We start from the raw sequence: 12778 nt of genomic DNA on the forward strand, positions 1-12778 counted from the left end.
AGCCTGATTACCAAGGTCCCTTCTTCTTGGAGGTAGATGCATCTTCTGTGGGCACTGGTGCAGTTTTGTCTCAACGTGACACTTCTAGGAAACTACATCCATGTGGGTTTTTCTCTCGCAAATTCCTGCCAGCAGAAAAGAATTATGGTATAGGAGATCAAGAATTATTGGCTATTAAATTAGCCCTGTCTGAATGGAGACATCTGTTGGAAGGGGCCTTGTTTCCTATTACGATATATACCATAAGAACCTAATTTATCTCCGTTCGGTTCAATGTCTGAATCCGCGTCAAACCAGATGGTCCTTGTTCTTTTCAATATTTGATATTAGACTTGCCTTCCATCCGGGATCTAAAAATAAAAAGCAGACACACATTCTAGGTCCTTTCATTCCGAAGACAAGGATTCTCCCGAGGACATTCATCCCATCTTTGACCCTAGTTGTGTCTTGGCTCTTACTCCTGTGCATAAATCTACTTGCCCTCCAGGCAGGACCTTCATATTACCACATCTACGTCTCAAGTTGTTACGCTGGGCCCATTTATCTCGTTTCTTGGGTCATGCGGGAGTCAAGAAGACTGGAAAACTCCTGAACTCCTGACCCGGTACTAGTGGTGGCCATCCCTTCTGAAAGATGTAAAATCATTTGTTTCTGCCTGCTCTAAATGTGCACAATGTAAGATTCCTCGGCATAGACCCTTCGGTCCTCTTATTCCACAACCTGTTCCTGAAGTAGGCATTAAATTGGTCTTTTCATCGGCATACCATCCTCAGTCTAATGGCCTAACCAAGAGCTCGAAAAATTCCTACGAATGTATGTGTCTGCTCACCAAGTGGATTGGCTGGAACTCCTCCCATGGGCTGAGTTCCCCCATAACAATCATTTCCAAGAAGCTGTTGGTAAATCCCCCTTTTTCGTCATGTATGGATGTCATTCCAGACCACCTACCTTTTCTCAAACTCCTATCTCCTCAGTTCCTGCAGTAGATTCCCAGCTACGCAAGTTTTCTCTCATTTGGACTCAAACCAAAAGTAATCTGGAGAATTCTGCTGCACGGGCCAAACATTTTTTCGATAAGAAAAGGTGTCCTGTACCTCCACTTCTTCCAGGGGATAAGGTCTGGTTATACACAAAAAATATCCGTTTAAAAGTTCCTAGTATGAAACTAGCACCCAAGTTTATCAGTCCCTACCGAATCTCCGAGATAATTAATCCAGCAGCTTTCAGATTGGAACTTCATTCCTCACTGCAGATTCCCAATGTGGTTCTTGTCTCTCTGTTAAAACCGGTGGTACAAAATCAATTTTCAAGCATCACAGCTTCTCCGCCTCCGGCTACTTCTCAAGATCAAACTGAATATGAGATTAAAAAACTATTGGACTCTCATAGATCCAGAAGATCACTGCAATTCCTGGTCGATTGGAAAGGCTATGGGCCTGAGGAACATTCCTGAGTTAAAGCTTCAGACATTCATGCTCCTCGTTTACTCAAACAGTTTTGGAAAATATTCCCTAAAAAAATATCGTAGGTGTCCAGAGTCCACCACTAGGGAGGGGGGTACTGTAACAATCCTGACCAGGTTTTGTTACTTTCCCTGTCTGCTCTGTTTTTCTGTGAATCACATGACTCACCCTCAGGGCAGGTCACTCTAACCTGCTCTATTTAAACTCAGCACTGACATCTGCTCCCTGTCAGTGCAACTTGTTGCTAGCCTGATTCGTTGGACTCCTGTGTATCCTGACCCTGTTTCTTTCCTGTGTTTGAGTTTCATTTCTCTACCTAGTGCTGGAACACTTCTACTGAGACTCCACTGCTGCAAGTATCATCTTGTGCATATTACGAAGACTTTGTTTTCTCTCTATTGTGCCTCTACTGATTCACAGCCTGCTGCAAGTCTGTTCATGTGCATATAATAAGACTGTTATTGTGTTTATCCTTGTCACACTCCGCCGTGGCTATTTGACACCTGCACAGGGCCGGGCTGGGACTAAAAATCAGCACTGGCATTTATAGTCCACAGGCCCACCTCAGTTCCAGCAGGAAACAAACCGAGGTGGGCCTGCGCGGCGGCACCAAAAAAGGCGTGACCACATTGTGTTGTGGGGGTGTCCAACATGGGACAATAATACATTAATTAAAATAAAACATTACATTTATCACGCCACCCCCGAGGCACATTATGACAACCCCAGCCCACTGTACTTATATATGTTTCTGGTGCTGCTGACATCCATCAGGGTGGGAACTTCCTGTAGAGTGAGCAGGGAAGCTCTTAGTCTCACAAGATTACCAAATCATGTGAGACTTAGAGCTCCCCGGCTTGCTCTGCAGGCTGTGTCCTATCCAGAGACTTGGAGCGGCTATCCGCTCCCTCCTGCTAACCAGAGCTAGATTAATGCTTGGGGGCCTGGGGTATTTAAGACAGGGAGCCACTATTATGTAACATGGCTATCATTTTAGACAAATGTTAGACAAATACACAGGCAATACTGTGTGCAATACTGTTAGTTGCACGCAGCTCTGCCTTCACAAGCAGTACAGTGTGAAGCGGGACATACCTCCCAACTGTCCTTGTAGTCGGCCCAAATCTCACTAAATGAGACAGTCACCAAAATTCGGGACTTCCCCACCAGATTCAGGACTGTTGGCAGACTGTCCTGCTCTCTCCTACCTGTCTTGTTAGTTTCACCACCTCTGGCTCCTGGTGTCTTTAGTTCAGTTGCTGCTTGTCTGGATACTGGAATGCTGGAGGCCCTATTTGGAAAAAAATGGGTACATGCAATTTAGAAAACTCCAACCAGCCCTGGTGTTTAATCAATACAACCCATGTTTTATAATTAGGCCTCCCTCCAGCCCCAACATTTAAATACTAATATTGACATTTAATATAAAAAGCTGCTGCTGATAAATAAACCTATTTCCCTCCCTCAAAACAACCCCAGCAATAAATGAAATAGCATTTACGTTTAATAAATATACCTATTTCCCGCAACCATCACTGCCATTAAATAATTCATATTCACATTTTTTTCCCACAAACAGTCCCACTTTCAATAAATAGCCCCCAAACCACCCCATCATTAAATTAAAGGTCCAATCACCCTATCTTAAATTGCTAGGCCCTAATATAAAATTAACCCACATCACCCCACAAATAAAATAGCACTAATTAAATAATTAGCCCCCACCTAAACTTCATCATTAAATTAATAGCCTACCTGCCACATTATAGGGCTGCGCGCGGCACATGTGACCAGGAAGTGTCAGCGCACTGACCGTCCAGTGCACGGTCAGTGCACTGACTGACTGCTCGAACCGGCCCTACTGACCATCGGCCCTTCTGGCATTTGCCAGAAGTGCCAGATGGCCAGTCCGGCCCTGCACCTGCATATTATCATCTGTGCTGTGAATGGACTGCTATTGTGTTTATCACCTTATCACGCTCTGCCGTGGCTAATTGTCATCTGCTTATATATATATATATATAATGTTTTTCATTGAAGTATTGAAGAACTACATCGTGTCTTGCCTCCTTATTCTGAACCTAGTAGACTCAGCATCAGGTCGTGTACAGGCCTGCTCTGACTATCAGACCTGTAACTACCAGCATCGTAACAGATTGTCAGCAAATGAAGTTGGGGATTTGGTCAGGATTAATGGTATACTCAATGCAGAGAAATAGAGGTAGGTAATTTTTCATCACGCAATACCATCAGGGAGGCGTCTGATCGGCTCCAACTTTAGTCTGCAACAAGACAACAACTTAAAACATACAGCCAATGTCATTAAGAATTATCGTAAGCTTAAAGAAGAACAAGGAGTCCTGGATCTAAGCATCATCGAGTCTGTCTGGGATTACATGAAGAGACAGAAGGATTTGAGCAAGCCTACATCCACAGAAGATCTGTGGTTAGTTCTCCAAAATGTTTGGAACCACCTCGGTGCCGAGTTCCTTCAAAAACTGTGTGCAAGTGTACCTAGAAGAATTGATGCTGTTTTATTACATCAATAATTTTATTAGAATTTTAGTGTTTCAGTGGGGGGTACAGAAATAGAAAAAGAGGAAAGAGGGGAGGTACAGAGTGGGGAGCAGACGTAACATTGTGTATCTTATCCACATAGTGATCAACAAATTACATATACTTTAGGTCTAACTAGTTGAGGGGTTAGAGGTTATTACAGCTGGAAGATCTTGGTGATGCTCTTTTGAAGGCAAAGAATGGTGTAGCTGAATAACTTATTGTATAAATATATTTAAATTATTAGCGCTGTGCACCTAAATTACAAATGTACTTATTTATGATACTGTGTATTAGAAATGTACTTATTGATTTCTGAGACCATATGTCATGTTTGGGTTTTGTAACTTTTCTAAAGGAAATCCCAAGTAAGCATATGTGTGGAGGGGATGTGTTTTTGCAACACTCTAGAGACAGGTAATCTCATGTTCATTAGACCTTTTCATCGCTGAGAGAACAACACGATTGCTGAGCCTGAAAGAACAGGAAGGGTAATTAGACTTGCTGGTAGATTTCCACAGTGTAATGTGAATTCTGCAAGTTAAATTGCATTAAAAGTAAGATTAAAATGTTATATCATGATGGTAAACACTCAATATAAAACCTCAGACGTTGCAATTCCGCTAGCAGCAATGTAAAAAGGTGTTAAACCCCTCCAGGCTAATTTATATGCAACTGCATGAAGCACCTGGATTGGTTAGAGGGGCAGGAGGCTGGATTACCTCCTGCCAGGGTATCTATGTAAATCTGTATAAAAAGCAGACTGTTTGACCATGTAATGTAGTATTATTATTCCATCTGTACTTCTGGAGATCGCTAATACCGCAAACTAGTGTAACTGTCCTTATTAGGACTAATAAACATCAATCCTTTAAGATCCTGCTTTGACGTCTACTTACCTGCGTAAATTCCTTTGACCTACAGATTAGACATTATATATTACATTATCCGGCTGTTCTGAGTTGGGACCCAGCATTTCAGTACCAACGCTCTGCCACTACCTTGCAGCTGTAGCCAGTTGGAACCATCCATAGCAACGCTGATCTAAAGGAACAGGTAAGGGATAGCAGTCCAGGTGCCAAGCGACGAGGTCACTAGCAGCCAAAGTTACCCAGAAAAAAGTTATAGGCGCCGGTGAAGGAGCCTAGTAGTGGCAGCAGGCCCCTGCTACTGCAGTCAGAGGGACGCAATTTAGAATAAAGAAAGGGGACCATGGCAAGGCAAGCCCAGCCGGTCCCCAGCCAAGCACAGACAGCGTGGCATAGACGTCCATCCTGTCACAGGTGATCACACCAAATATTGATGTGCTTTAGATTTCTCTTGTTTATTCACTTTGCATTTTGTTAATTAATAAAAATAAACTATTAACACATCTATTTTTGAAAGCATTCGTACTTTGCAGGATTTTTTCCATACCTATGTATATACAGAGGAAGATAATAAGAAGACATGTATTTCTATGTATTCTTATGTTTTTTCATATTGAATTTAAGAATGTTTCACTAGAAAGAGTTAAAACTAAAAAAGGTAGAAGTTCCCCCTAACGGCCTTTAAATAACAGACTCTATTGAACATACAATAGCTTTAAGAAAGTCCAAGCGGACTGGACGAAACGTGTCAGCTGACTAGTAGCACAGAGAAACGAGCAGAGAGTCGCACTGATTTGTAGTCAAGCAGTGATAAACCTGAGTGTGGCTTTTAAATATCCAGGCACAAAACCGGAAACAAACAGCGGTTGCAATATACAATAACAAGGTGGAATGAGCACTTCAATTGACAAACAGGTACCAGAAGAGTGAAGTAACCCTTTATAATTCTCATATGTTTTAGGACACTGTCCTTGTTTTGAACCAGGCCTGCAGTACCTCTGTGCTACTAGAGGTGCTGCTGTTGTACCTTGTCAATTCCCCCTCACTGGCGGCAGTTAATCTTCTTCCCCTGTTAATCACCAGCATCTGCCACACTGACTATTTATGCCTGCTCCTCACAATGCACCTTGTACATCATAACGCTATGTTCCAGCTATTCTGATCCTGTCTTGTGCTTTGGACATCCTGCAAATCTACATTCTGTTCTTATGTATCCTTGGTCGTGGCTGTTTACCATTATTCAGCTAAATTTACCTGTATCAGTACCTATTCAGTATTCATTTACTATTTACCTGTTATCCAGCCATACCTGGATGTTTATTATACCCAGCTTTACCTGGTATGTGTTTTACCCTGCATTACCTGGATTGAGTGCTTGCTACAATAAAACTGTTTTATGTTTTCAGCATACTCCTGGCTCCATGACTGTCATTACCAGCATCCAGTTATCATAACAATATGTCTATATGACTACTTCTGTGGTTAACAACATATCGGAACAGTGGGACTCATGACTCAAACAGATTAACCAACATATTCAGCGCTTTGTGGGGATATTTTCTGTTAATCTTCCAACCGATAGGAGATCAAAAAAGATATTTGAGTAGCACATAATAGTTGATAATAATATCTAAAGCAGCGTGTGAGGATACCGGGTTTAACGTAACCTTCTGTGCCGCAAAGCTGGTACCTACCCAAGGTTCCAAATCACCCAGGCAAATATCCAAAATAAAACAAATAAGTTTATTTAACAAAATGGTAGCACAAAACAGCAATAAACATATTTAAATAATAACTTGCAACAAATAACACTACAGTCTGGCACAGACAACATACAGGGTATAATGAAAAAACCTCACCAGTATCCATGTCAGGGATTGCTGTCTATCAATCCAAGCTTACCCCCCTCTATTCTTTAAAGCTACCAGCAAAGGTAGCGGCCTTCAATCACTGTTACTCCGCTTTCGGCAGACACACAGCTCCCCAAGACCTGGAGAGGTATTTCAGGGCAGTACTCCAGGGACCGATTGTCTCTTTCCTGTCAGGGGCAGAGATCTATATCTCAACGCCAACCTGACTTCAGCTATCACTTAGTAGTGAATGCCAATTTGCTGTCCTCTGTATCTCTCTTTTAAGCCCAGAAATTACCTCATCAGCAATTTCAGGACCTGCCTGATTGGTCCTTTTCTGTGTTTACCTTTGCACAGGTAAACATACAGACAAAGGGATAGAAGATAAGTCACTCCTGATTTAATTAGGGACAGGTATTGTTCTGTGGCTATACAGCCGAAAACAGGAGAGATCCCAATCCATACATATTTACATTTAAATACACAATGCAGTCCTCTTTAATCATACATAGAGCTCTGTCGGGACGCGGCCTGGCACAGTATGGAGTAGGACGCTAGTTCTCTCTGTTACCGCAGAATCCAACATATTCTATCCGTTTCCTCCTCATTCCGACTGCTGCCATGCTTCAGGCTGAGAGAAAAACTGTAAGCACCTTGCCTAATCGGACATTTTTGGAACTCCAGGCGACCTGGTGTTGTGGGCGGAGCGGAGCGCATGTGTGATACCTGTTGGACTTTGGTCCGTCCTACCTTCTTGGTGCTGAGTGCGTTGGCGATCCGGTGGATGCCCCTGTCCTGAGTGCCGTGTGCTAATCCACAGGCTGAAAGTATGGCTCCTGCAGTGGAATAACCACTTTCCTTTTGGCGCGAATGTGCCGCTGACAGGATCCGTTGCTCTGCTGTTGTCGTCATGGTGTTGTCCTTCACTCTCAGCTCAGGGACCGCGGGCTGTGATCCGAACATTGCAAGGAGTGCTGTTGACGGGTTATGCCCTCCTTATTTCTTATTGTGCATGTAGTGTGAGAAAGCTGCAGGGCCGAAAGTTGCAGGGCTGAAATCAAAATTCTCCATCTTGGAATTGTGGAAAGCAGGTTGTGGTTCTATATTTCTATGCTAATTTCTCCAGTGTTACGATTTGGCTTGCTTTCTGCACAAGCCTTCTGCATTAGCCTGCTGCATATATTATATTGGCCATCTCTTTGAGGCTGGTGATCTCCATAGCAATTTGTTAGAGACCTACTGTGGGATACTCTCTGTGGGCCAGTGACTTATGAACTTTATTCTGTATTCTGTCTTGGGTGATGGGGAAAGAAAAGGAATTTTCTATTCTCTATTATACTACAGTCGTAACGATATGGGGAAACATAATCCTTCAACAGCTGCAGCGGCTAAATTGCTCGCCAATCCACTTCAACAGCTCCTATGATGGGCACCCAGTTACAGTTACAGGTCCAGACAACCCAACCACTTCAAGTTTGCAGCCCATTAAGACCTCTCCAACATTAAAGCAGATACTTCAGGCTGTCTCCACCAGTGCAAAAAAGGTCACAGATAGGATAGGAGAGGTGCAGGCCGATCTCTCCCATATCCGACACGACCTCCAAAAAATTTGAGAACGAGTGGGAGAAGCAGAACACAGAATATCTTCACTGGAAGATGTCGGTGCTCCTGTACAGGGTCAGCTGGCGGATTTAGTGACTCAGATTAATCTATGTAAACAAAAAATCTCAGATATGGAGGGGCGACTGCGTGGCAGTAACCTGAGATTTGTGGGTCTCTCAGAAAAATCAGAGGGTTCTAATCCTGAAGCATTTCTAGAGAATTGGCTGAATCAAGAAATCTGGAAAGAAGCCTTCTCCCCTCATTTCTCTGTCGAAAGGACACACCGCCTCCCTCCTCAGGCTCCACCGCCTGGAGCTTCGCCTAGTACATTTATTGTAAAGATCTTACATTTCAAGGACAGAGATGCTGTTCTCCATTTGGTGCGTCAACAAGGCCCCCTTATGTATAATAACCATATTGTTTCAGTATTCCCTGACTTCGCCTTGGATATACAAAAATACACATCTCGGTTCGCTCAAGTTAAAAGAAGATTGAATGATCTACAATTGCCATACGCCATGTTATATATCAGCAGATGGAAGACAACACTTCTTCACGTCGCATAAAGATGCTGTTGACTGGTTGGATCGCAGATTGCCGGCTGAGGTCTTGGACACCTTATGGCTTAAGTTTTAAGTCTCTTTTTTCTGTTTAATACTTGATGTTCTCTAATACTGCTTAGGTTCTCTCACTACAATCACAAATCGGCTTCTTGGTAGAGGTTTCATTAAGGCAGAATTGGTTGGAGGATTTAAATACTGGAGACCTCCTGCTAGTAATAGCTAATCTCCCAATGTTTGCATTTAGATAGACAGTTAGGTTATTTAGGGGTACTCTTTAATAGTTTAGGGATCTAAGTGTACTCTATCTGTTAGTGTTTTGCTGAGTATGCAGGGTGGGAAGGGATGGTTTGGTCTGTTTATTTTATATACATTTATTTTGTTTTTTTCTTTCTTGAATGTCAGCCGTGGAAATCTCTGCTATGCTTTGACAAAGATGCTCTGTGGGATTAATGTGGGGCAGGTTCAAAGTGTATTCAAATGCATAATGTGATGATGTATATTTGGTGTGTACATAATATGCCTAAATTGTATGGTGATTGCGCCAGTGTGGTCCCGCTATCCTCAGATACATGTAACCTGATATGTTATTGTTGGGGTTGACCATGCGGTGGGGGGCTCCGCCTGCTCACCTGGAATGTAAGGCGCTAAAATGACAGGGTTAAGCGTAATTTAGTGCTTTCCCAGCTTAAAAAATATACACCTGACATTGTAAGCTTGGTGGAAATGCATTTGTATGGTGGTAAAGTACTGGCACTTAAAAAACCGTGGGTGGGGTGGGCATAACACTCTGTACACTCCAAGTTCCAGGGGCGTTCCTCTCTTAATAAAGAAAAACCTGCGCTTTACTCTAGAATGGCTGCAATTAGACCCTTATGGTAGGTACGGTTTTATAAGAGCAATAATTGATTTTTCTCCAGTTTTCTTGCAATATATATTCCTTCTCCATACGGTACCGAGGTGCTTGGAAAGGCAGCGTCCTTCATATCCCAATACCAAGATACTCCGGTTATCTGCATGGGAGACTTTAATAATGTGCTTGATCCCAGGCTTGACAAATGGCGATAGACTCCTATTCCAACTCCATTAAACTCACTTCCAATGGCATTTTTTAAACTTCTCCAAGAAATGGGGCTTGTGGATGTTTGGCGAGCTCGTTATCTGGATGTGCGTCAGTTTTCTTGTCATTCTACCACATATAATACACTTTCACGGATAGATCTAATCCTTCTATCCACTATTTTGTTGCCTCTGGTGTCTAAGATTAAATATCTGCTGAGAGGTATATCAGACCATTCTCCTGTTCTGGTTCAGGTGGACACTACGGTAGATGAGGGGACCCATTTCTGGAAACTGCATCCAGCCTGGCTGCAACCGATGGCAGACGGACCTGATCTTATAGCACCCTGGGAAGGCTATTTCTGGGATAATTCTTATGCTAATCCAGCTTTGCTTTGGGATGCCTTCAAGGCCTTTTTGAGGGGAACACTTATAAAGAAAAAGGCGGACACTAAAAAGTTCAATAGCTCTATGGAGGTGGAACTGGAACAGTCATGTAGAAACTTAGAGGCAATGTATTTGATATTACGATCATTGGAGGATAGAGTTCAATGGCTGGTTGCACAGTGTAAGTGGTCAGATTTTTTATTGGATAAGTCAAACAGGAGGTTATTATTTGCTAGGCACTCACAGTATTCGGTAGCTGATATGGGTGGTAGTTACTTGGCCTGCTTATCGCGGGAGGAAGGGGCTAATAAGTTGATTACAGCTATTCTCGATCAAAATGGTGTGAAACATTATGGAGGGGTGGATATTGCCAATTCCTTTTTGTGTTATAATAAAGAACTTTATGCCTCTATGGTGTCCTTCACGGATGCACAACTCCACTCATATTTAGATTCCATAAAATTCCCTAGTTTGACTAGTGTTTCTGTTGATTTGTTGGATGCCCCTCTTACAATTGAAGAAGTTGAGTTGGCAATTAAATCCTACCCTAGCAGGAAGTCCCCAGGCTCGGACGGTATTCCAGAGGAATTGTATAAAAAATTTGATAAGGTTTTTATCCCACAACTACATACACACTATGCTAGAATACTGGACTCGGGTGTTATGCCTACCACAAAGTCAGAGGCCTTAATTGTTGTCATGCCCAAGCCCGGGAAAAATCCTTTGTACCCAGATTCGTATCACCCAATTTCTCTGCTGTGCTCTGATGCTAAAATTCTGGCCACGTGACTTAATTCGGTCATTACCCAAATTATTCACCCGGACTAGACGGAATTCATGCCGGACAAATTCACTACCATTAATTTGCTACGTTTATTTGTGCAAATAAAAGAAAAATGTTGTCCGGCGCTCAGAAACAAACAGAATTTAAAAATCACTGTGTCAGCATAAACATAAAGGAGAATTTTGTGCACAATATAGCTATATTGGGGTTAAGCTCACCTGCCGGACGTCAAGGCATCTCCTGTAGGTGAGTCCCTAAGCTAGTGATACAAATTTACATTCAGGGTGTTCCATTTAAAACCTTCCCCTGAACCTCCATCTTATAAAGCCTGCAGCACCTTTGTAGGGAGTGGTCAACTCCCAAAAAACTAGAAAATAGTGAAAGGAAAAAAGGGCGCTTCTTTAAATTAATGAAATGTGTACAAGTGTATAAAATCACGTTTATTTGTGCACCTGCAGATGGCTCATCTCGCTGATCCTGGGGCTTCGGTGGTATCTCTTGATGCCGCCAATACCTTTGACTTGGTGGAGTCGGTTTACCTGTGGGAGGTGATGTGTAGCTTTGGCTTTGACCCGACATTCATCCACTGGCTACAGCTGTTGTATCGTGCTCCTGTGGCACGGGTGTGTGTGTGAATGGATATACTTCAACCCCTGACGAGTAGGGTTACTCATCAGGGTTGACCTTTATCTCCGGCATTATTTGCCAATGCCATTGAACCATTGGCATGTCTGATTCGCTCTCATCCGGGTATACGGGGCCTTCCTGCTGGTGGGGTTATAGACACTATTGCCTTGTACGCGGATGATATGCTATTGTTTCTGTCAGAGGCAGATAGGTCTCTTAATAACCTTTTGGAGACTGTTCATAACTTTGGGCATTATTCTGGAGTTATAATTAACTGGGATAAATCCAATATTTTCCCTGTCCAGGGTACTCTCCCAACTCAGTTCTCACCTGGTCACCCTCTTAAATGGACGCTCCGTTTCAGGTACCTCGGTATATGGATCTCCCCCAGGCCAGCAGACTATGCTAAACTAAATGTTGACCCCATCACTTATTATTTCAAACATAGATCTCACACCTGAAAACGTCTTCCATTGACTGTGACTGGAAGGATTAATCTCTTTAAAATTATAGTGCAGCCTAAATACCTATATTTAATGCAGCGTTCTCCCATTTATATTCCCAATAGAACCTTCCAGCTCATAAATTCCATACTTTCTTACTTGAGTACTCTGTGTAAGTCTAAATTTGAAGGCAGTCTAGCATTACCTAATCTTAAGCTATATTATATGACGGCTCAATCATCGCACTTAATAAAATGGGTATGTGACTGTGGTAATGGTTCCTTGTTTGGCTTTGTTGGAGAGCGGGTGGGGCCTCTATTTACTCCATTGCAGGTGCTTTTGATGGGTCAATCTCGTAGGTTAAATGCTCCTATCATTACTCAGGCAATTAGGGTTTGGAATATGGCGCTTAAATCCTTGATGGAAGTGGGCTGGACGCGGATACCCCAATCTGGCATAATGATGCTCTACCTGAACTGAGCAAACTGAGCGGGGATTGCTTTTGGCGTCGCCTTGGGGTGTTCTCGTTGGGTCACCTCTATGAAACATGCCTGTTTTAAGTCCTTTGAGCAATTTCA

This window comes from Mixophyes fleayi, chromosome 5 (genome assembly GCF_038048845.1).
Source record: "Mixophyes fleayi isolate aMixFle1 chromosome 5, aMixFle1.hap1, whole genome shotgun sequence".
Taxonomy (NCBI): Eukaryota; Metazoa; Chordata; class Amphibia; order Anura; family Limnodynastidae; genus Mixophyes; species Mixophyes fleayi.